The sequence below is a fragment of the Pinus tabuliformis genome, chromosome 4_1 (genome assembly GCF_031772625.1).
Source record: "Pinus tabuliformis cultivar Carrire ecotype Pingquan chromosome 4_1, CPIR1, whole genome shotgun sequence".
NCBI classification, from domain to species: Eukaryota; Viridiplantae; Streptophyta; class Pinopsida; order Pinales; family Pinaceae; genus Pinus; species Pinus tabuliformis.
Window position 1 is genome coordinate 130,538,493 of NC_142303.1, and position 26,621 is coordinate 130,565,113.

The window sequence follows — 26,621 nt, forward strand, 5'->3', positions numbered from 1 at the left end:
CCTCTGCGGTTACCTGCCAATACGCTTGTTGCTTTCTCCCTTTAACTGCTTGAATTTCCTCACTTTGGAACTAGTCATGATTTGAATGGCACTGGGAGGTGCTCTGCAACTTAGTTTCCGACCCATCCATATTTTATTACCTATGTTCTACATTATCAGGGCCTATTACATCCTGTAATACTAGCATAATGTAACTTCAAAGCACTTACTCATCGTAACTTCCTTTAACTTGATATTACAAAAATATAAAGTTTTGATTCCTCAAGCCCTTATGTGCTTATCTCCTTATTGTGCATATACCACAGAAAAACCACCTATGACCACCAATTTAGCATTTAGGGACTACAATATCGAAGCCTTCCTTCATCACAACATTCCTTAGAAAAGTCTTACAAATTCACAAATTTTCGATGACTTCACCCCCTTCTATGTTTGGCCTCGTTATCGTTTCTCCCCAATAGGGTTGTGTGTTGTGACCGTAGGCTCAACACTTCGGTTCTAAATCCTTTAGGCTCCTGTCAAGGGCCTATCTCCCTTTTTAATCATGCTCTACCCTTGGTTCTTTTAAATTCTTGAAACAAACTGCCTCTCCCCATCGGAGCTCCTCTCATCATAAGTGTCAGGCCAGGGTAACTCCAGCAATGAGCGCAAGAAACAATTGAATGATTTTATTCATCAGACGATTATTATTTATACATTTACAAAACGGATCAGTTCATCTTCTAGATGACTGTCCGGCTTCACCTCATCCGTTTCGGATTAGGTGTCAACATTCCCCCCCTTAATCTGAAGGGATGTTGGTGAGTCCAAGCATCATTCTGAATCTTTCAAGCTTTTCTCTTCCAAGTGCTTTGGTGAAGATGTCTGCAATTTGCTCGTTTGTGGAACAATGACGGAGATGGATTGTTTTGGCCTCAACATGATGTCGGATCAGATGATATTTAGTATTGATGTGCTTAGTACGATCATGGAACTTTGGGTTCTTGGCCAACTTTATTGCAGAGGTGTTATCAATCATGAGTGGAGTAGATTGTATTTGTTTTAATTGCAAATCTTCAAGAATTTTCCTGAGCCACACAATTTCTTTTGTTGCTTCAGCTGCTGCCACGTATTCTGCTTCTGTTGTGGAATCTGCTAGTACTAATTGTTTGCATGATCTCCAGGAGACAGCTCCCGATCCAAGACTCATAGCATATCCTGAAGTAGATACCCCAGTTTCTTTGTCTCCATCGAAGTCTGAATCAGAGTATCCAATCAAGTTGAAGTCGTCCACCTGTGTATACTTGATCCCAAGGTCTTGAGTTCCCTTCAAGTACCTTAGAACTCTTTTTGCAGCAGACCAATGTCCCTCACAAGGCTTTTGCATAAATCTGGAGAGGATTACAACAGCAAATGAAATGTCTGGTCTGGTAGTAGTGAGGTAGATGAGACTTCCTACAAGCTGTCTATACTTTGTTGCATCCTCAAATTCCTTTCCTTCAGTAGATGTGAGCTTCAAGTTTTGTTCCATTGGAGTAGAAAGGGGATTGCACTCTGTCATGCCAAATCTGTTTAACAAATCTCCAATGTATTTCTTTTGAGAAAGAAATATGGACTTTGGATGTTGGGTTACTTCAATGCCAAGATAGTAATGAACATAGCCCAAATCAGTCATTTCAAAAAATTTCCTAATTCTTTCTTTATGGATGCAATATAGCTTTCATTGTTCCCTGTCATTAAAAGATCATCTACATATACCACAAGATATACAACTGTTTTGCCAACTTTCTTGACAAATAAAGTTGCATCATCAAGATCAAAATGTTTGAAATTGAGTTTCAGAAGATGCTCAGTTAGTTTTTCATACCAGGCTCGTGGTGCTTGTTTGAGGCCATACAAGGACTTCACAAGTTTGCATACTTTGTGTTCATGTCCTTTCACAGCAAATCCTTCAGGCTGGGACATAAAAACATTCTCTTTTAGATCTCCATTCAAGAATGCAGTTTTTACATCCATTTGATGGACTTTCCAACCGTTCTGAGCAGCTAGTGCAAAGAGTGTCCGGATGGTGGCCCATTTTGCTGTGGGAGCAAAAGTTTCCTCATAATCGACCCCTTCCTTCTGTGCAAAACCTTTTGCCACAAGCCTAGCTTTGTGCTTGTCAAGTGAGCCATCAGCTTTGTACTTGTTCTTGTAGACCCACTTGCAGCCAATTGGTTTGGTTCCAAATGGAGGATCAACCAGCTTCCAAGTGCCATTCTTTATGAGGGCATCATACTCCTTCTGCATCGCTTCTTTCCATTCATCATGAGAAGCAGCTTCTTTGAAGGAAGTTGGTTCAAAATCTGTAGACAAGTTCAATTCACAATCATAAGTAACATCCATATCAACAGGTGAATTAGAGTTATCTACATCACCTCCATCTTGTCGGTTTGAATTTCTGGTTCCTGTTTTTCCAATTTCATCAGGATGAACACTTTCAAGTGTCTTTGTCAGCCACTTTGGGGGACCTTTCTGAGATGGTCCAGGCTGTTCTGTTGATGGAGTTGGGTCTGAATCAAGATTGAGTCTCCCAATTCTATCAATTACATCACTTAAAGCATCATCCGTTGTTGGAGTGTCATGCAGGGGAGATTGTTCTTCAGAAGAAGATTCCACATGTTGATCTAGTATAGGAATCCCCCCTTCAAGATGTGGAATCTGATTATCAAACTCTTGAAATGATTTTGGTTTTGTGAATCTATCCAAGCGATCAAGTTGCCGCTCAACAACACTGTCAGATTTGGATGATTCAAGAAAAATGACATCTCTAGATAAAACAAACTTTTTATTTACTTCATCATAAAGGCGGTATGCTTTAGATGTGTTTGAATACCCCAGGAAGATACACTTACAACTTCTAGCACCAAGTTTGTTTCTATGTACCTTTGGTATTAAAGCATAACAGGTGGAACCAAATATCCTGAGATGTTTTACCGAAGGAACATGTCCATACCACAATTCATAAGGAGTCTTGTTTCTTATAGCACTAGATGGACATCTATTCTTTATATATGCAGCACATAGAACAGCATCAGCCCAAAACATTGTCTTTACATTTTTGAAGAAAAGCATGGATCGTACCATATTCAAAATTGTTCTATTCATTCTTTCAGCTACACCATTCTGTTGAGGATTATAAGGTACAGTTGTTTGATGTTTAATCCCATGTTGGCGAAGATAGTGTTCAAATTCATTTGATGTATATTCTTTTCCATTATCAGTGCGAATAGACCCAATATGAGATTGTGCATCATTTTCAATCCACTTATGAAAATTCTTGAATGTTTGAAAAGCATCAGATTTGTTCTTCAATAAATAAACCCAACACATTCTGGTGTAATCATCAATAAATGTCATGATATACTTATTTCCATTTGCAGAAGGAACAGGCATTGGACCACATAAATCTGAATGAATAAGTTCAAGCTTCCTATGTGCTCTTGAATGTGAATCATGAAAAGACTGTTTGCTATGCTTTCCTAGAATGCAAGCATCACATTGTTTATGTTTTCTAGGAATTGTAGGCAAACCAGCAACACCATTTTTCTTCAACAAGCGGAGACTATCATAGTTTAGGTGTCCAAATCTAGCATGCCATAATAAACTTGATGGAAGTGTACCTTCATCATGATGAGAAATATATGAAAAATGCTGTGCATGAGCAGAGGTTCCTTGCAGTTTAAGGAGTCTTTCTTCTTCTATACCCCTCATGACAAGTGAGTGGTCAGATGCCTTTCTTACCTCAAGCTTGCCATCAAACATGTGAATGGAGTGACCTTGCTGGTGGATGTGGACCAGGGACAGCAAGTTTCTCTTCAGCTGTGGGAGATATAGAACATGATCCAGAAGAAAGTCTGGAAGACCAGGCAGTTTAAGCCTGATTGTGCCAAGCCCTGATGGCTTGATTTTTGACTGATCTGCAAAGTATACTGCTCCATCAACATTGTCAGTGAAATCTTCAAAGAAATTTCTCCTATAAGTCATATGACAGGTTGCTCCTGAATCAAGCAACCAGTGATTTTTCGACGAAGTAAGTGAAGCATTAAACAGATCTTCATTTACTCCAATGTTACATTGTGCCTCAATATAGTGAGCAGATTCAGGTGCTTTACCTTTGTCTGTGTCATCAGTTTTACCTTTCTGCTGATTTCTTCTCTGCTCAATCCTCTCCCATGGTAGCTTGCATGTAGAAGCATCATGAGATCCATTTTGTTTGCAGCAAATGCAATGTAAGTCTGCCTTTTCTTCTTGAGGGTGTCTGCCCCCCCTGCCTCTGAAGTATCTTCTTCTTTCTCTTGAATGCATATTGTAACAAAATATCTCTGCCAAAAAAATTCTATAAACAAAATCCTTCTGAAAAAATATCTCTGCCAAAAACTTCTGTAAAAATATCCTTATATGATTGCCTTATGCATTATATATTTTCCTTCTAACATTCCAACAGTATATATATATCACTGCTCACATATATATATCATTGTTCAACAAAGAAAAAGAAAGTGCTCATATGTATCTTCAACATATATCACTGTTCAATAGAGAAAAAAGAGAGCGTTGTATCTTCAACATATATCACTGTTCAATAGAGAAAAAAGAGAGCGCTGTATCTTCAACATATATCACTGTTCAACAGAGAAAAAGGAAAGTGCTGTATCTTCAACATATATCACTATCTCAACAAAAAATCAAGGGTGCTCACTGCTTATATATCAATATCTCACAACAAAAACCAAGGGCGCATCAATATATCACAACAACTCATATATTAATATATCACAACAAAACCAAGGGCACGTTATCCTTCCACTGCAGGGAGCGGGAGGGTATAGCGGGCACGCTTTCCTCCGAGCCTTACGCGGTCTCCTCCTCCTCTCTCAAGAGCATGACACTTCCCGGGGATATACTTTCGGGCACCGTCTTTTGACAGGCGAGCATGCATCAACTCTTTACTTCGATCAGGGCGCACCCACATCATGGGTTCCACACTTCCGAAGGCAAGTCAGTTCTTATACGATGTCAGTTCTTACCACGTTTACAAATAATGCAGCATTAAACGCAGGCTTATAAAACGATATCACTGTTTTATTCAAAACTATACCGCAATTTTATGAAAAACGATACGTCAGTTTCATTGAAAAACGATACCACTGTTTTATGAAAACGATGCCACTGTTTCAATCCAAAAACGATGCCGCAGTTCTTACAAGGCAGGCAGAAGAGCTTCTGAAGCAGGCGTCTGATCGGCCCGGCTATGGTATCACCATTCTGTAGCTTCTTTCGGAGGCTTCGGTGGATGAACAAGTTAGACAGGCGGCCGCAGTGAACATATCACCGCATCAGGTCGAGAGATCACCTTCTCACACCACCACAGTCTCGGCTGCAGCAGAAGACAGAAGGTCTCATGGTCGTTTTTTTTTTGCAAGATGGTATTCGCAGTGATGGTTGCCAGTTACTCGAATGCAGAAGGGAATGAGAGCAATCAGAGATAGAAACGCTTCAACAAGAAAACGCTCACATTCAGCAGCCCATTCCACGCTCACCGCTCAGGTATGTCAGAGGCAGCGCAGAGAGGGGCAGCGAATTGCCTGAATAAAACGCATGACAGAGGCAGACTATTCAGGTCAGAGAGCGCAGAGGCAGAGGCAGGAGTTACAGCTAATTTAAGGGACCTGAGCTCTGATACCATGTCAGGCCAGGGTAACTCCAGCAATGAGCGCAAGAAACAATTGAATGATTTTATTCATCAGACGATTATTATTTATACATTTACAAAACGGATCAGTTCATCTTCTAGATGACTGTCCGGCTTCACCTCATCCGTTTCGGATTAGGTGTCAACAATAAGTTCTCCAATTTCCAATTAAAAATAGAGTTTTGATTCCACCTCCCTCTAATATTCTCTATATCACTTAGGTGCTCATCCCAGCTCTGCTCCCTTGGTCCTTTGGGTATTCATGACTAAATTCCATTCAACATGGAACCCCTTTCATCGGATCCTTTTCAAAAATAATTTGCACAGGAGTTCCACTATTCACATCCCCGCTATGGTTCATAACACTTGTTGCTTATCCAAACTCTACACCCTTGGTTCTCTTGGGTTCCCATGATTGGGCGCTACTTATACATCAAAGCCCCTTGATCAGATCATAACTTTTTATAAAAAAATTAAATAGGGGTTACAAAATCTCTTTCTTTCGAAATTCTGACCTCTAAGATGATGTCATGCTAAGGTCATCATATCCACTTGGTACCTCCTAAGTGGTGACACATGTCACCCATATTTGCCCCATTACACCCTCGAAAATGTTGAAACCAACTGCCACATGTCCACTGTACGACAATTTCATGCCGACATCATCTGCCATGTCTACTTCTCAGAGCTAATCACCTACCACCATGTGTCTTCTTGAAGGAGAGAGAAAGGGGTCCCTCGGTTCTTAGTTTTTCATGTGGTTTCCTTTGTAATTCTTTTTTCCTCAGTACCTCGGGGCTTCTAAAGAATTGTAATTGTTAAGGAGAATGAAACTTTGAGGCTCTGAAAGCTCTAGGCTTTTGAAATTAGATCGCTCTAAGGTTTCGATATCTGGTCGGTCTTTGAATAAATCACTGAGGTCCCTTAGTTCTGACCTCTAAAATGCCGAAGTCCCGATATGCCTTTCTATCAGTCATTTGGATATTATCCCCCGATATTCTTAGTCTATCTCTGATATCCATTGTTTCAAAAATCAACTCACAATATTTTGGCTCTCCTTTTTTGGCTCCCTTCTAGATCTCAGCCTCCGAACTTTGACACTTCCTCTTGGATTTCGGATTTCGAATTTTGACACTTGCTTTTAGATTTCAACTTCAAAATTTCAGTTCTCCCTTTCATTTTGACCTCCAATTTGCGGCTCTCCTTTTTGGCTTTCCCTTTAGTCTGCCAAGAATGCACCTGTCCTTCTTTGCACCAAGGATGAAAAATAGGACCATTTGACACAAATATAAGATGGTGTGATAGGTGACAACATAATGTATCTTCAATTTTTATTAATGTGGGTCTTCTCAAAAGCATGCATAATGGGTAATCATTGGATGTGGGATTCAATTCCGTATCCAACGAGTGCCTACACTTGAAATTTGAGTAGACCCATAAAGATATAAGCCAAAACTACAATTAATTTTTTTTTTCTTCTTCTTTTCCCTCCAAAATATTTGCATGTACCTCTTTTTAAATTTAAAGGATTTTGATTGGTTTACATATTATGACATGGAAATTAGATGAAATTTTCATGGGCACTTTTTGGATGAAATTTCCCCTAATGTTCCTTTCTAGTTTAAATTTCTGCAATTGACATTGTTAGAATGCTTTAGATGTTTTCCAAGATTGGGTAATACTTGCGGTGTGCAGGTCATAATGTTGGGTTTTAGGGCATATCATTGTCATTTCCTCTTTTTATATTACTATTAACACCCTCCTTCCTTCCTCAACAACTTCTTCAACCGCATTGTTCACCGATAAGTCTTTTCTGATTTGTTAAAGGTCATCGCGTGCATTTCTCCTTATGCAAGATGGGCTCCTGAGGAGTACTAAGCTTGGAAACGACCACATATATTATTATTCCACTGTCCACTACCTTTACTCACCTTCATATCAGCTTTTAAGTGATAATAATGCTCCCAGATTAATTCCTGTAGTAAAACAAGGCAATCTTGTAACATCTTGTAGAAATCTTGTTGCTCCTATAACACTGTGTAAAAGCTCTCCAAACTTGACCAGAATTTTTCTTTAAGCTATATTTTTTCCTCCTAGCCTTGGATGATGCCCCTAAGCTTTGAAACCAAGTTTGAGGAAGAGTAGAGACCAGTTATGACTTGTCTCTTCACCACTGTAATTCATTTCTCCAATTAGGGTTAGTAAACATGTTCATGAATTGAATGTTACAATGATGGTTTACATGATTACTTTTTGAAGAACTTAGTGAACTTTGTTACTAGGATATGATCTCCTTTGCATGTACTTATTGAGATTTGATTTCGTGCTCTTTACTTTATGAAAGTTAGATTAGGTTTACTTTCTCTGTTTTATATTTCCTAGGCTAGGGTTTCCATTTCAAGCATTTTCATTTCTTGAAAATAGACTAGAATTTACTTTAATTCACATTTCCATTCCTGCAAGTAGATTAGCATTTACTTATATGCAACATTTCCATTCCTGCAAGTAGTTTAACATTTACTTTTATGCAACATTTTCCTTTCCTACAAGTAGATTAGAACTTCGTTTTATGCAACATTCTTTCATTCCTGCAATATCTATATTTTGTTGGTAGAATGGTCTCTGTACACCTTAGTTCTGTTCACTATCTTAGAGCAACTTGAATAGACCTTAGTTTACTATGCATACAACACTATTACCTCTTAACTTTGTACTAACCCTGGGTTGATAAATTAAAGGTGGTAGCCCTAGGAGTTGCAACATTTTTGTTGCAATACCAGAGCCCATCACATGGCATAACTCCCTCTTGAATTTACCAAGGTTAAGTCCTTGCTTCCAGTTGTCCCAAGCCGCCTAATCATCCATATTCTCGCCCAAGTGTTTGAGAGGCACAAGTCCCGACGTTAAAGAAGAGTCACCAATTTTATATGGGATGATTCTAGAGGATCGTGAGATGAGGGAAAGGTATGTCATGAGATCATAGGGCCTCCTAATATCTTATCCTTCCATTATTTGTTCTTGATCCAATCATTGCACAATATACTTGACATATAATTTTGTATCTCATGGCAGAGGTTTACAAATACCATTACTATTATCCTGGCCCAAAAGCCATTGTTCCATGGAGACTCCTTTATTAGTTAAGGCATTTTCCTTGGAATTCAATTGCCTTTTGACATGATAAAACTTAAATTTCTCAAATTTCACAATTTGCATTTTTATCCTCTACATAATTGGAGGTTGATCAAGGCTAGAATTCCCTATGAGTTTAACCAATTGTTGGATGACTATCATGGGGTCCCCAAACACCATCAATTACTAAATTTTCCTTGAAATAACTACCTGTAGCCCCAGTACCACAAAGCCAAAAAATTCGTTAATTGTAGCACTCCCCAAGCCCAAGCATATTGACTCTAGATTTCTTCATTAAGGCGATAAATAGCCTCTCCCACTCTTGCCTCCTCTGGATTACCTTTCGATGCTACATAAAAAAACATAAAGTATTTTCCCTTACTTATCCTCTAATTTAGGACTTCTTCATTATCCATTGTTATACAAAATGACTATTTATCAACTAGTTTATGATTGAAGCTTGGTATCAGAGCCGAAGGTCTATTTGGCTGATAAACTCGCAGGAAAGAAGGGTTCCTGGTTTGAGTGGGAGCAATGGCGGAAGATGGTAAGTTTAGGGTCGAGAAATTTAACGGCCAAAACTTCTCGCTGTGGAAGATGCAGATGCAAGATTATCTGTATCAGAAAGATCTATACCTACCATTGGGCGGAAAAACAATGATGCCGACGGGTATGAAAGACGAAGAATGGAACCTTCTCGATAGAAAGGCACTCGGAACAATACGGTTGTGCCTTGCTGCGTCAGTCACCTTCAACATTTCAAAGGAAACCACGACAGAGAGTTTTATGCAGACGTTGTCGAAACTATATGAAAAACCCTCGGCCTCAAACAAGGTATTTCTTATGAAACGGTTATTTAATATGAATATGTCGGAAGGTGGATCTGTTGCAAACCATTTAAATGATTTTAATACAGTTACAAGTCAGTTAAGTTCTGTAGGGGTAAACTTTGATGATGAAGTTAGAGCTCTGTTATTCTTGTGCTCATTACCAGAAAGTTGGAATGGTTTGGTAATGGCCATTAGTAACTCTGTTTCTGTATCTAGTACTTTAAAGTTTGATGATGTTGTCGGTGCTATCCTTAGAGAGGAAATGCGACAGAAAAGCTCCGGTGAGACATCGGGAAATGCTTTGAGTGCAGAGTCTAGAGGAATGTCAATGAAATTGACAAGTGGTTGTCAGACTGAAAGTCTCGACAACATCAGCGAAGCAGCCAGTGGGCATCTTCATCAGCCAGTGGGCATTTTTCATCAGCAGTGAGCATCAGCAAATTCGCCAGTGGGCAATCGAAAACCAAAGCAGCAATGAGCAGCTTTCATCATAGCAAAAGCAACATTGAGTTGTTTTTCGACATCTTCAGCCAATGGGCGATCATCATCAGCAAATACGCCAGTGGGCGTTGTGTCAGTGGACACCGGATGCTGTTTTCAAGCAAAGGACAGTTGGATCCTTTTGCGGCTTGGCACATGATGGAGTTGTCAAGTGTCCTTTTGAGATGAATCAGTCATGCAGCTGACTCACTCTCTTCATATTGCAGTTTCTTCAGCATCCAGATTTGGCGGTTTTTTCAGGCAATGTTTTTGAGGATCAACATGAGAACTTGGAAGATGGTTCCTCGTTCTTATTTTGGATTTATCATTGAAGGGGGGAATGTTAGCCTCTCTCATAAAACAATAATAAATCCAAAAATAAATTAATTAATTAAATATTCCAAGTTAGGAATTTGTGCCTAACTCTTGGGTTGTTCCTCTAAGATAGGAGTTAGTTTAGGTAACTCCTATATTGGTGTGTGTCTGGTGAGAAATTATCTCAACCAAAGGAGAAATTATCTCAACCAAAAGTTTCTAAGATAGCACACACTATCTTGAGAACACTATCTCTCATCTATTTATTTGTAACACTATATTCAATTATTTTAATGAATGAAAATGTGAGAGAAAATAACTGAGGCTGAAGCCTTTTTCCGCCAATATTTTGTGTCTGGTTTATTATGTGTGCTTTATCTATTTGTCTGAGTTAATTTCTTTTTTCAATATGTGGTATCAGAGCTTATAACTTGAGTTGGCACTGGATTGGTGGCTAGCTGCGTGTGATACCAATTACATAATCGCAAAAGCATCTTCCTCTGCTAACTTTTAAAGATGGAATGGAAAGCATAAGGTATCAGATGCTTGCGTCCTTGGATATCTGACCGTTCACTATCGCAGGAAGGTGCAGAAGTGGAGTCGTTTACTATAAAAGGAAGCTCACCGAGTGGAGCCATCAAGTGCACCGATGCAAGAGAATGTTGAATGCTTCGCTTGACATAATATGCCAGCTGAGAGCGCTCACCCCATTTTTCAAATTTCAGATCTTGTGGTATACGCGAGTCGTCGCCGTAAATGAAGAAACAGAAATAGGTTCTTGAGTTTCGTTGTGATCTTCTGGTATGTACATAGAAAAAGTTACACCATCTTATACCTATCTGCAACTTGACATACGACTTTCCAAATTTATTGAGGCCGTCTCTTGAGAAACTGTAAAGTAAAGTTCGTCTGCTGATCCATGCTTAACATACAATTACTTCATTAGATATTTCATGGTTGTGATCAGATGTCTCATTACCAACTCCAGTTTCTGGAATTTTGATTTAATCAGCCCGTGAGAAACAAATTTGTTATGCGTGACACAACATTGTAGGTGGAAGGAGCTTGCATAAGGCTTTGGAATCTACATCTCTTTAACGTTCTATATCTTTTGTCGTATTTATTTTATGGATCATTTCCGCAGTGAGGGGAAACAATGATGGTTTGTCGTTCAGTAGCAATTCGGGACAAAATGGAGTCCTTACAAGTCCTCTGCCATTGAATTTTTCTGAAAGCTCTACTCATTGTATGGTTTTAGATTTCTCTGCTGAATTGGGGGTTTGTTCTAGCGATAGAATTTGGTGTTTAGTTCCAACTGTCTGCTTTGCAATAGAACAAAAAATCTTAGACGCACATAAATATAGACGCAGAAAAATGGAAAAATTATTGAATGGTACTATTTATTTCTCACAATTGTTATTTTTATGAATCCTCCCCATTTTTTGGCGCTTCACACCTGCACTTGATCACCTACTGCGGTGTAATAATGGAGAGCTATTGCTCATGGAGGATTTGTGCTGCAATCGAATAGATTCTGTGTAAGAGACATAAAGCTAATTGGTGAAAAGATTGGGTTTCTGCCTTTTCTGCAGTTCATCTCCATTATCATTTTGTCCTACATTTGGTTCTCTTCCTTGCCAAGGATTCTAGCTGTCATGTCATAGCCGAAGCATTCACAGTGAAGGCACCTGCGTTCATAAACAAGCGTAAAGCCACCTTTGGAAGCAACTTGCGTCCAACGTACAAGAAATTGGAGGACTAGCATACAACAGCATATACGTTGTGTTTCTTTCACAATCACCACAAAAATGATATGTTTTTATTAATGACTTGAGTACATCATTTTTCAACTTCTGAAGCAATGAGAATGTCAAGCTCACAAATGCTTAAAGCAACTTATCTTCAAAAATTAAATAACTAGTGACTCAACCTTCTAGGAAAAGATATTCACTTATCTCTCTGAATTTACAAAACACTTATCGCTCTAAAATTACAAAAAAAAAAATCACCTTATCACTCCACACCATCACTTCAAAACTCTCACCATTCACTTATCACTCCAAAAAAAATTACATTAAAAACTCATCTCACCTTTAAGATCTTGCATGATCTTTTCCTCCCTGCAATCCTATTCACTTGTGTAGTTTGCATATCAGATTTAGAAATCTGATCGTCCTTTCAATCTTTCAACAAAAATACATTTCAATTCAACAAAACCTTCTTGTCATCATTCAGAAAATAAATATTTCAACAGAGCATTCCAGCTCGAAGTGTTTATTAACAAAACAGCTCGAAGTTTTTCCCAAATCCAAATCTTGAAACTCTTCGGACATTCCCATAAACAATCTCAAAATATATTGGCTGGATTCAATTAAAGAGTGCACCCTTACCTTTAAACTTCGATGCTTATTCCTCATATGTCTGCCCACTAACTTATTTCAAACAACAAACATCTCGAAGTTTTTCATTTCAGGAAAGAGCTCAGGATATCGCAGTAAATCAAGGAAAGGAAGATCCAAGTCCAGATCGGGGATAGTTTGCTGGCAATGTGGAAAGAAAGGACACCTAAAGAAAGACTGTAGATCTCAGAAGGGAAAAGAAGGAGATGCACAGCAAGAAAACAATCATGAAGCAAATGTGACAGGTGAGGTGTTACAAGATGCTTTGATTCTTTCTTTCGAAAATATTACTGATTCCTGGGTGGTAGATTCAGGGGCTTCATTCCATGCCACACCTGATAAGAAATACTTTCATGACTATGTTCAAGGAGATTTTGGACAAGTTCGTCTGGGTGATGATAAACCCTGTAAAATCGTTGGAATGGGTAAGGTTCTTGTAAAACAGCAAAATGGAAACCAGTGGCTATTAAAGGAGGTAAGGCATGTTCCAGATCTAAAGAAAAATCTGATTTCAACAGGGCAGTTAGGCAGTGAAGGTTGTGTGACAACTTTCATAGATAAAGCTTGGAAGGTCACCAAAGGAGCCCTGGTAATAGCAAAAGGCGAAAAGGTTGGTACATTGTATTTATGCAATGGTATTTCTAACTCGGTTAATGCTTTAACTTCCAAAGGAGCAGATGCAGCATTATGGCATCATAGGCTCGAACACATGAGTGAAAAGGGGATGAAGATTCTTCACTCAAGGAATTTGTTGCCGGGTTTGAAGAATGTTGATTTGGATTTCTGTGAGAATTGCATTTATGGAAAACAGAAGAGAGTCAGATTTCTCAGAGTTGGGAAAGAAAAGAAGAGCGAAAAATTAGAGCTTGTGCATATAGATGTATGGGGACCTGCTCAGGTATCATCTCTCGGTGGCTCTTGTTATTATGTTATTTTTATTGATGATGCAACTAGAAAAACTTGGATTTATTGTATTAAGAATAAATCTGATGTATTTGATACTTTCAAGAAATGGAAAGCTTTGGTTGAGATTGAGACAGGAAAGAAATTGAAGTGTCTTAGATCAGACAATGGAGGTGAATATTGCAGCAAAGAGTTTGATAGGTACTATTCAGAACATGGAATTCGCAGAGAGAAGACAGTTCCAAGAACACCACAAGAAAATGGTGTGTCAGAAAGGATGAACAGAATAATCATGGAGCGTGCAAGGTGCATGAGATTGCATGCAGGATTGCCTTTACAGTTTTGGGCAGATGCTGTAGATACTGTTGTTTATCTAATAAACAGAGGGCCTTCAAGTTCCTTGGATGGTGGTGTTCCGGAGGAAGCATGGACAGGTAAAACGGTAAACTAATCTTTTTTAAAGCCTTTTGGTTGTGAGGCTTTTGTCCATATTGATAAAGAAAATAGAACAAAGCTTGATGCAAAGTTAAAGAAATGTACCTTTATTGGATATGGTGTTAATGATTTTGGTTATCGCTTATATGATTACGAAAATCACAAAATCATTAGGAGCAGAGATGTAATATTCAATGAAAAGGTCTTGTATAAGAATCAGTTGCAGGAAAAGAAACAGGAAAAAGAAAACAAGGAATACACAGTTCTTGATGAAATCACTGAAAAGGTAAAGGTGCCTGAAAATAATAATAATCAACAACAACAACCACCACAACAGCAACAGGCACCCCAAACACCTGAAAGTGGTGTTAGAAGATCTACCAGGATAAGTAGACCCCCTGAACGATACTCTCCTTCATTATATTATTTATTGTTGACTGATTCTGGTGAACCCGAATGTTATGAAGAAGCAATGCAAGTTGAAAGCAGGAAGAAGTGGGAGGTAGCCATGGAAGAAGAGATGGACTCCTTAATGCATAACCAGACTTGGGATTTAGTCAGGTTGCCTGCAAGAAAAACTACATTGAAGAACAAATGGGTTTACAGACTGAAGGAAGAAGATGGAGGAAAACAGAGGTACAAAGCTAGACTTGTGGTGAAGGGGTTTGCACAGAAGAAAGGTATTGATTTTGATGAAATATTTTCTCCTGTTGTTAAAATGACTTCAATAAGAACTATTTTAAGTCTTGTAGCAGCTGAAGATTTGCATCTTGAGCAGTTAGATGTAAAGACAACCTTTCTCCATGGGGATTTGGAGGAAGAGATATATATGAAACAACCACAAGGATATGAGGTGAAAGGGAAGGAGAAACTAGTGTGCAGGTTGAAGAAGAGCTTGTATGGCTTAAAATAGGCTCCAAGGCAGTGGTATCTAAAATTTGACAAGTTTATGTCTGAACAAGGTTATACTAGATGTCACTCTGATCATTGTGTTTATCTGAAAAAGAAAAATGATGGCAGCTATATTATATTGTTATTGTATGTAGATGACATGCTTGTTGTAGGATCTAAATGCACAAAATAAATGTGCTCAAAAGAAAATTGGCAAATTCATTTGCAATGAAGGATTTGGGAGCTGCAAAAAAAATCCTTGGTATGAGAATAACTAGAGACAGGAAAAATCATAAATTAACATTGTCTCAGAATGAGTACATACAAAAGGTGGTGAAAAGATTTAACATGCACAATGCAAAACCAGTTAGTACACCTTTTGCTAGCCATTTCAAACTTAGCAAGGAAATGTGCCCAAAGACCCAAGAAGACATGGATTATATGTCTAAAGTTCCATATGCATCAGCAGTTGGAAGCTTAATATATGCAATGGTCTGCACAAGGCCTAATATTGCACATGCAGTGGGAGTTGTAAGCAGGTACATGACAATCCAGGAAAGGAACATTGGATGGCAGTGAAATGGATTCTCAGATATTTGAAAGGTACCACAAATCAAGCATTATGCTTTGGTGGCTCAAACATCTCCCTACAAGGATATGTTGATGCAGATATGGCAGGTGACAGAGATAACAGGAGGAGCACTACAGGATATGTATTTACTGTTGGAGGAACAGCTTTCAGTTGGGTTTCAAAAATCCAAAGTGTTGTTGCACTTTCAACAACAGAAGCAGAGTATGTTGCTGCTACAGAGGCTAGTAAAGAAATGATTTGGTTACAAAGGTTTATGAGTGAATTGGGTAAGGAGCATGATATAGGCATGTTATACAGTGATAGTCAAAGTGCCATTCATCTTGCAAAGAACTCAGCATTTCATTCCAGGACTAAACACATACATCTCAAGTACCATTTCATACGATCAGTGTTGGAAGATGGAGAGTTGAAGCTGGAAAAGATACATACTAGCAAGAATCCTGCAGATATGCTAACAAAAGTTGTAACCAGGGAGAAACTGAGAATATGCTCAGTTTCAATTGGTCTTCAAGGATGACGATGAAGATGAGAAACAGCCAGGTCCAAAGAGGAGTCATTGTCCAGCAAATGAAGCAGAGGTGGAGTTTCTACAATCATTCTCCAAGTGGGAGATTGTTGTGTGTGGAGCATGATTGTTCAAAGGTCTTTGTTTTCAGCCAGATGTATACCCTAGGAAGTCTTGTACACCCCTCCACGCGGGGGGGTGCGGGGGGGACTTGTCCCCCCTGCAGGGGTTTGGGGGGGCCGATCCCCCTCGACTGGGGGGTCAGGGGGCCAGCGGTCCGCCGGCGGGGGCTCGGGGGCAGCGCCCTCGAAGCTAAAAACAAATGTAAAATTGCCTTGTAAAAGTATAGTAATTTCTAGTGAATCTGGGCCGTTCATTAGGCAGATGATCTGACGGTAGAACTTATGTTTAGTTTAGGGTTTTTTGCCCTAGAAGGCAACCCCTCTCTTTGTATGAGGGTATTGTATTGGAGGCTGAGATATAGATGTGTATTCTATGAGCGAGAAACAGAGAGGTGAGACTGTGAGAGAAAACAGAGGATATTACAACGAATTTGTTGTAGGTTGTCTCTCTTCATTTTGCTGGATAATAGAAAGGAAGGACTGGCTGTTCGGGGTGGACGTAGCCCAAACTGGGTGAACAACGTATATCTGTGTCTCTCTTGTTTTGTGCGTTTTCTGTGTTTATATTTCTGCAATATTTTATGTGTTCCATTGCTCCATCATATATAATTTTCTAACAGAAGCTGCCAACATGATGTGAGACTTTACCTAGTTTTAGCCATCCTGCTTGCTTGGTGACAAGTCCTCCAATTCAAATGGATCATAACCTTGAGTTGTGAAAGATTTAAGAGTAGGTCCAGTGCCTTGATAGTTGTTATAGAGGAGTTTGGACGTTTACCATCAAATATTTCTTTGTTGTGTGCTAGCCATACAACTCAGCACATGTACTTAGGAAAAGCCAACCAACATCACATAGACACTGAAGTGATTTAATGTTCCACTAAATTTTATTTTTCCAGAATTCAAACATATCACACTAGTTATTTGGAATGCTTGGAATAGTGGTAACACTATCTACACTAATTATAATTATAATTACTAATTTTTTTGTTTTTTATTTATTTATTTTAATTTAATTTTTAAAATTTAATTTTATTTTGAACAGGCCAAAAAGTTAAATATTACTTAGAAAACATCTTTTAACGCCATTGAAATATATATATATATATATATATATATATATATATATATATATATATATATATATATATAGATATAATTATAATTTACTAAAACTTCAAATACAATATATATTATTTAACCACATAAGCGAGGAAATTACAAATATATATGATATTTTAACAAATTGGATATATTCATTAAAACATCTAAAACTAATGAATTATATATGTTGGTGGGTGTGTAGAATTTATATTATATCAAATTTATTAATTAAAGCTTAATTGAAGTTTAAACTAGCATTTGCACCAGATGTTGCAAAGGAAACGCCGTAAGGCATAAATTGAAGAATGCAAATACAACAAAATAATACTTTCATGAAGAATAAAAATACTTATAATGAATTTATTATTAGATATTCATATATATTGCACTATATATTAGCCCCACTATTCTTTTCCCTTTATTAATGTAACCTTTCACCACTATGGTCACTATAATATCAAATACAATGTGTCTTAACCAAAAACCATTATGAAAGTCAAAATACTTATATGTCCCATATCCCATATAAACCATAATATACTTTGATCACTCTTGGAGAATTGCAAACCCTTCAAAAATGCAACTTCTAACCACTATTACCATTAAGAAAAAATGGCATTTATTACCTTATAATCCTTAAGGGAATAACTCTATTATTAAGTAAACCATAGTGCAATATGATTTTTAACACAATGAATTCTAAAAATTATGACCCCTAGTACACTCTCATCATAAACACATTGTAACTCCGAAAATGTTACAAGACATAAACTTTAATACCTAACACATTAACTATAACATTAAAACTATAACCTATATGTACTTAAATTGTCTTAAAGAATCAAGTGTGGCTCTTCAAATTCAATCCCATGAGAAGCGGATATAAAAAATGTTGATTATTATGTAGATGATTTTTTCACTATTGACATTGACCCCAAAACCATTTTATGGGAGAAACCTATGGTAATGATGTTGATGGGTACTCATTATTCTCCCATTAAATGGTATAATGGTGGCCTACATTTTGTAAATAATTTAAGGTCTTAATGTTTGTATGCCTCTGGCTCTTTTGAGGCCATGTTGGATTGAAAGTCTGAGTTCAGGATTTGGGTAATTGCTAAAGATGGTGTCAATTGGACTTGTTGAATCAGAGAGGTGAACAAGAGCATGGATTCCATTGACAGAGTTTGCTTACCCACATCCTTGAGAATGTTGTTTTTGTGTTGTGCATATATCAACTGAGAAATACCCAGGTTTTTGAAGGTGATCTAAAAGGTGTTGATGTTATGGGTTATTGAATCGGGTGTACATTCACTGATAGAGTATGAATGTTTTACGCGATTCAAGGTGGGCTTGTAATTGAAAATGGAGAGGAAAGAGAATGACTTAAAAGAGTTAACGCAACAGGAACTGAGTGGCATTTTAACTGGGGGTGGAGAAAGACTCAGAATGCTCTTGATGGTTTCTTGCTGAGGCTTGAGCTTGAGTTGCCATGAGATACTGGAGATGGGTCTAATCACAAAACCGATTAGATAGCCTAAAATTCAAATCTTTGCACATTTAAACCTACTCTCAACCATAAAAAAACCACTAGTCTAGCCTAAATTACAACACAAAACAGCACCGACCTATCTACCGTTAGGCAACTAATTGGCCAAGTGAACGCATTTAGTGCTCAAACAGTAGAACCAACCCAACGTTACAGAAGTATCGATTCAAAACAGAACATGCAGAAACCCATTACACAACATTAATGACAAGTATGGCAGTCGCAGAACAAACCTGATGATACAGAGACCTGACATAAAAACCCAACCCCCTTATGTAGGGGACCGTTACAGAATAGTTGAACCAAAAAAAAGTGTCTATGTGACATTAGAAACCAAAACTATTTCGTGAAACGTGTCATTTTTAAAAACACTTATGGAAGAAACCATAACGATGAGATAGTAAAACCGTATAGTGCATAGTCAGATTGCAATTAAAGAGATCAATAGAGAGCTAATCGAGAGCAACAGAGGTCCAGATCAAAAAGCAGACTAGTTTACAGAACATCGAATACCAAGCCCAAAAAGCAGACTAGTTTACAGAACATCAAATACCAAGCCCAGGGACAGTTACCAGCATATAGCTCTACCATCAACAGGATTATTACATGGTCTTTTAAGAAATCCAAAGAAGAAAATAAACAAAAATAAAATCCACCAAAACCCCTCAAAAACCCTAACAAAACCACTGATATAGCCTAAAATTCCGAACTTTGTACATTATGGGGATGGCCCAGACCTTGTAAGGATTCTCATTTTCCACTCTGACTTGTCTTCCAAAGCCTACAACTCTTGTGAAAGCTTCACTGCTTGGGCTAACTTGTGCACCGCTACAGCCATGCATAGCACATTCAGAAAATCGAAAATGATGCCAATTGGCTCTTGCCGTGAATTTGAACAACATAACCAGAATTTATAATTCTTCTTTTAAATTCTTTTGCTATTTATTAAACGTAATTCATCCTCTCTTTCGATTCTGAAAATTAAAAGAAAGAGTAAAAAATAGTAGTAAAACTGTATAGTGTATATTGAAAACTTTAACATGGGGATGTCTTTTCAATTCATTTGTAGAGATCTGCACGCACGCACTTAAATGTTCACTCTTCTTTTGCCCATCATCCAATATCCTATTTCTGGTGTGCGAATCGAAGCTTAGTTTTGCACTGCAATAGGTAGGTGCCACTGCCAATTTTACAGCACTCGAGAAAGAAATATGTCGTCTACAATGGAAGATGTCCTGACCCAGGATGTGAATGTTGTCGAAAAGCTATTGTCCAATGGAATAAATCATCTTCAAGTTCAAGATAAATATATCCTGCCTCCCAGTGAACACCCCCACCTGGCTGAGGTGTCTTACTCTGAGAGCATTCCGGTGGTGGATCTCCAGGACCTGGATGGACCTAACAGAACAAGGGTAGTTGAAGAAATCAACCATGCATCGCCTTCATTGCCCCTACAGCGTCCTTGGTTGATGAACAACATTCGGCTCGGTACAAAGGATATAAATTTGGAGAATTCATGAGAATTTTCTGGAGTCAGGAATTAAAGAATAAGACAGTGTTGGACCATTTCAAAATCGAATATGCAGAGAACAACGGTGAATGAAATTTGTTGTTGAATTTGATTTAAGGGAGCCATTATCAACATTATCACTATCACTGGACCATCCAATAAAATTGTTGCCCTCTAGATGAATAAAAGATGATTACATAGTTTTAACTATTGAACATAATTTTATTTTCAATTCCAATCTTTGCACATTTAAACCTACTCTCAACCATAAAAAAACCACTGGTCTAGCCTAAATTACAACATAAAACAACACCGACCTATCTACCGTTAGGCAACTAATTGGCCAATTGTGTGTACGAGAGCATTGACATGCTTTGACATGTGCCTTATGTGAACGTATTTAGTGCTCAAATAGCAGAACCAGCCCAATGTTACAGAAGTATCGATTCGAAATAGAACATGCAGAAACCCATTACACAACATTAATGACAAGTATGGCAGTGGCAGAACAAACACTATGATACACAGACCTGACATAAAAACCCAACCCCCTTATGCAGGGGACCATTACAGAATAGTTGAACCAAAAAAAAGTGTCTATGTGACATCAGAAACCAAAACCATTTCGTGAAACGTGTCATTTTTAAAAACACTTACGGAAGAAACCATAACGATGAGATAGTAAAACCGTATAGTGCATATTCAGATTGCAATTAAAGAGATCAACAGAGAGCTCATCGAGAGCAACAGAGATCCAGATCAAAAAGCAGACTAGTTTACAGAACATCAAATACCAAGCCCAGGGACAGTTACCAGCATATAGCTCTACCATCAACAGGATTATTACATGGTCTTTGAAGAAATCCAAAGAAGCAAATAAACAAAAATAAAATCCACCGAAACCCCTCAAAAACCCTAACAAAACCACTGATATAGCCTAAAATTCTGAACTTTGTACATTATGGGGATGGCCCAGACCTTGTAAGGATTCTCATTTTCCACTCTGACTTGTCTTCCAAAGCCTACAACTCTTGTGAAATCTTCACTGCTTGGGCTAACTTGTGCACCGCGATAGCCATGCATAGCACATTCAGAAAATCGAAAATGATGCCAAAGTGCTCTTGCTGTGAATTTGAACAACATAACCAGAATTTATAATTCTTCTTTTAAATTATTTTGTTATTCATTAAATGTAATTCATCCTCTCTTTCAATTCTGAAAATTAAAAGAAAGAGAGTAAAAAATAGTAGTAAAACTGTATAGTGTATATTGAAAACTTTAACATGGGGATGTCTTTTCAATTCATTTGCAGAGATCTACACGCACGCACTTAAATGTTCACTCTTCTTTTTCCCATCATCTGATATCCTATTTTTGGTGTGCGAATTGAAGTTTAGTTTTTCACAGCAATAGGTAGGTGCCACCGCCAATTTTACAGCACACGAGAAAGAAATATGCCATCTACAATGGAAGAAGTCCTGACCCAGGATGTGAATGCTATCGAAAAGCTGTTGTCCAATGGAATAAATCATCTTCAAGTTCAAGATAAATATATCCTGTCTCCCAATGAACGCCTCCACCTGTCTGAGGTGTCTTACTCTGAGAGCATTCTGGTGGTGGATCTCCAAGACCTAGATGGCCCCAACAGAACAAGGGTAGTTGAAGAAATCCGCCATGCGTGCGAGGAAGATGGATTTTTCCAGGTACATCATACTTCAATCCCCCTTCTCTTGCCAGTGCTTTTCTTTTAATATCTCTGGATTATCCTCTACGCACACCAAAAAGGACCTATGTTACAAATTAAGCTTGCCATGGATATTCTAGAATATTTCTTATCAGTTTTCTATTCCTGACGTTTTTAAGGCTATTACTTTCAAAGTTGTAGGATTATTTAATCTATATTTTTAATGTCAGTCTGATGTGTTAATAAGATCTAGTGACTGGTTCAAGTTTCCAAGTTTCATATCTTGACATGTGCCTTATGTGAAGGCATTTAGTGCTCAAATAGTAGAACCAGCCCAATGTTACCAAAGTATCGATTCGAAACAGAACATGCAGAAACCCATTACACAACATTAATGACAAGTACGGCAGTCACAGAACAAACCCTACGATACAGAGACCTGACGTAAAAACCCAACCCCCTAATGCAGGGGACCATTACAGAATAGTTGAACCAAAAAAAAGTGTCTATGTGACACCAGAAACCAAAACTATTTCGTGAAATGTGTCATTTTTAAAAATACTTACGGAAGAAACCATAACAATGAGATAGCAAAACCGTATAGTGCATATTCAGATTGCAATTACAGAGATCAACAAAGAGCTCATCGAGAGCAACATAGATCCAGATCAAAAAGCAGACAAGTTTACAGAACATCAAATACCAAGCCCAGGGACAGTTACCAGCATATAGCTCTACCATCAACAAGATTATTACATGGTCTTTGAAGAAACCCAAAGAAGCAAATAAAAAAAAAAAAAATCCACCGAAACCCCTCAAAAACCCTAACAAAACCATTGATATAGACTAAAATTCGAACTTTGTACATTATGGGGATGGCCCAGACCTTGTAAGGATTCTCATTTTCCACTCTGACTTGTCTTCCAAAGCCTGCAACTCTTGTGAAATCTTCACTACTTGGGCTAACTTGTGCACCGCTACAGCCATGCGTAGCACATTCAGAAAATTGAAAACGATGCCAATTGGCTCTTGCCGTGAATTTGAACGACATAATCAGAATTTATAATTCTTCTTTTAAATTCTTTTGCTATTTATTAAACGCAATTCATCCTCTCTTTCGATTCTGAAAATTAAAAGAAAGAGAGTAAAAAATAGTAGTAAAATTGTATAGTGTATATTGAAAACTTTAACATGGGGATGTCTTTTCAATTCATTTGCAGAGATCTACATGCAAGCACTTAAATGTTCACTCTTCTTTCGCCCATCATCCGATATCCTATTTCTGGTGTGCAAGTCGAAGCTTAGTTTTTCACAGCAATAGGTAGGTGCCACTGCCAATTTTACAGCACTCGAGAAAGAAATATGTCGTCTACAATGGAAGAAGCCTTGACCCAGGATGTGAATGATGTCGAAAAGCTGTTGTCCAATGGAATAAATCATCTTCAAGTTCAATATAGATTTATCCTGCCTCCCAGTGAATGCCCCCACCTGTCTGAGGTGTCTTACTCTGAGAGCATTCCGGTGGTGGATCTCCAAGACCTGGATGGCCCCAACAGAACAAGGGTAGTTGAAGAAATCCGCCATGCATGCGTGGAAGATGGCTTTTTCCAGGTACATCATACTTTAATCCCCCTTCTCTTGCCAGTGCTTTTCTTTTAATATCTCTGGATTCTCCTCTATTCACACCAAAAAGGCCCTATGTTACAAATTAAACTTGCCATGAATATTCTAGAATATTTCTTATCAGTTTTCTATTCCTGAAGTTTTTGAAGCTATTACTTTCAGAGTTGTAGGATTATTTAATCTATATTTTTAATGTCAGTCTGATGTGTTAATAAGATCTAGTGACTGGTTCAAGTTTCATATCTGAGGGTATGTACTATTCTTTTTTATGGCCACATATCTTCTGGTTGATCTAAGTGAGTGCAGATAGTGAACCATGGCGTACCAAAAGGAACCATGAAAAGCATGATGGAAATTGCCAAAGAATTCTTCGAAATGCCCGTGGAAGACCGAGCATGCCAGATTCAATAGAGGGTAACTAAAATAAGTCCAAACTCTGGAGCAACGATATTGCAACAACAACAAGTACTTATCTTGCATATGCTTTTATACAGAGAGATCACAAGCAACTAAGCTATGAAGGTGAGAGCTCTGATTTTAGGGCTGTTGGCTGTTGTTTCTGAAGCTCTAGGGCTCGATTCCAGCTACTTGGATAGAATCTTTGGAAAACACACCCAACTCATGGGTATAATGTACTATCCTCCATGCCTGAAACCGGATATTACTCTTGGCACACCACACCATTCAGATGCACGTGGCATCACTATTTTAATGCAAGGCGAGGTCAATGGTCTGCAAGTACTCAGAAATGGAAAGTGGGTTGCTATAGAACCCATACCCAACGCTTTCGTTGTTAATATGGGAGATCAACTACAGGTCTTTAACAAGAGCAAGAGCAGATCCAATACTTTATTTCCTCCTGAAAATTTGACAATGTTATTGTTAATGCTAATGCTAATGCTAATAATTTATCAAGTTGTGAGCAATGGGAATTTGACAATGTTATTATTAATGCTAATAATTTGTTAGGTTGTGAGCAATGGTAGATTCAGAAGTGTGGAACATCGAGCAGTAACGAATGCATCTGCTGCACATATATCAATTCCTACGTTTTATGGTCCCTCGGAGGATGCCTTCATTGCCCCTGCAGCGTCCCTAGTTGATGAATAGCATCCAACTTGTACAAAGGATATAAGTTTGGAGAATTAAAGAATAAGACAGTGTTGGACCATTTCAAAATTGAATATGCAGAGAACAACGGTGAATGAAATTTTTTGTTGAATTTGATTTAAGGGAGCCATTATCAACATTATCACTATCATTGGACCATCCAATAACCCCGTTGCCCTCTGGATGAATAAAAGATGATTACATAGTTTTAACTATTGAACATAATTTTATTTTCAATTCCAATCTTTGCACATTTAAACCTACTCTGAACTATCAAAAAACCATTGGTCTAGCCTAAATTAGAACACAAAACAGCACTTACCTATCTACCGTTAGGTAACTAATTGGCCAATTGCGTGTACGAGAGCATTGACATGCTTTGACATGTGCCTTATGTGAACGCATTTAGTGCTCAAACAACAGAACCAACCCAATGTTACAGAAGTATCGATTCGAAACAGAACATGCAGAAACCCATTACACAACATTAATGACAAGTATGGCAGTCGCAGAACAAACCCTACGATACAGAGACCTGACATAAAAACCCAACCCCCTTATGCAGGGGACCATTACATAATAGTTGAACCAAAAAAAAGTGTCTATGTGACATGAGAAACCAAAACTATTTCGTGAAACTGCTATCGATCTAACAGAAGTTATGCTTGCGTTGATTCTAGTGGTTATGCTACTGGATCTCTAACTGCTCGTGCTATATGCTGCGTATGAAAAAAACAATTATATGGTTATTGCAAAGATGAGTTCGCCCTCAAATCTTCAGACAACAGTGGCAAATATTATACCATGAACTGACCTTATAAATCTCAAGCACAAGAAACAAATATTATAGCAGGATAAACCCCAGAATGTTGCTCAAGAAACCACTTACTGTAGTCCCAGTTGTTATTTCTGTAGCGAAATAGTTAAAACATATTGAATTTTGAAGGCAAGGTTCTACACAAGCCTTCTGAGATAAACCGTAAGAGATACAAACGAAAACAGACCCTGATGAGTAAGTCTCAGATTCTTATAAATTCTTTTGTAAGAAAGAGAAATAGAAAATTAAGGGAAAACCAAAAGAATTGATCACCTGTTGAATATTTAAAAAAAGAGAAGAATAACTCGAAAAGGCTAGGGTATCTCGTAGAATCTGATCGCCCTAGACTCCGCTTCACACACTTAACCAAGGTCCAAGCATAACTGAACCTCCTCTTCAAAAAACAGTGGAAACCTCGAAGAAATTAAAAAGCCCCTTTTCAAACTTAAAAAGCCACTTTTTTTTCTAACTTCAAAAAATTGAATTGACTTTGTACTATTCTACCTTTGATTTCTGTGTCCTGTACACATTCTCGAAACAAAAAGGGTCCTACGTTTGACAGGCGCAATGTCTCTTTTATCACCTGTTTCAACGCACACAAAGGTTAGGAGGAACTTTTTAATATTGACTTTGTACTATTCTACCTTTGATTTCTGTGTCCTGTACACATTCTCGAAACAAAAAGGGTCCTACGTTTGACAGGCGCAATGTCTCTTTTATCACCTGTTTCAACGCACACAAAGGTTAGGAGGAACTTTTTAATATGCCAGTGAACCTCAAATAAATCTGAAATGGTCAGGATCTAAAGATCATTACACTTCGTGTAAATTCCATGGATTTGTAGTCCTCCCAGTTTAACATCTTTTCCTGTTTCTGTTTTTTAGCGAGAAGGATAGCTTTGTGTTCT

At 38.0% G+C, this 26,621-nt stretch overlaps 2 pseudogenes; one reads left to right on the forward strand and one right to left on the reverse strand.

Annotated features, from left to right (window-relative positions):
* The window catches only part of LOC149174542 (origin of replication complex subunit 5-like), a 37,181-nt pseudogene extending 13,966 nt beyond the window's left edge, over window positions 1-23,215 (reverse strand).
* A 1,088-nt stretch (window positions 23,216-24,303) lies between these two features.
* Window positions 24,304-24,897, forward strand: LOC149174543 (protein DMR6-LIKE OXYGENASE 1 pseudogene; annotated as a pseudogene).
* Window positions 24,898-26,621: the final 1,724 nt, after the last annotated feature.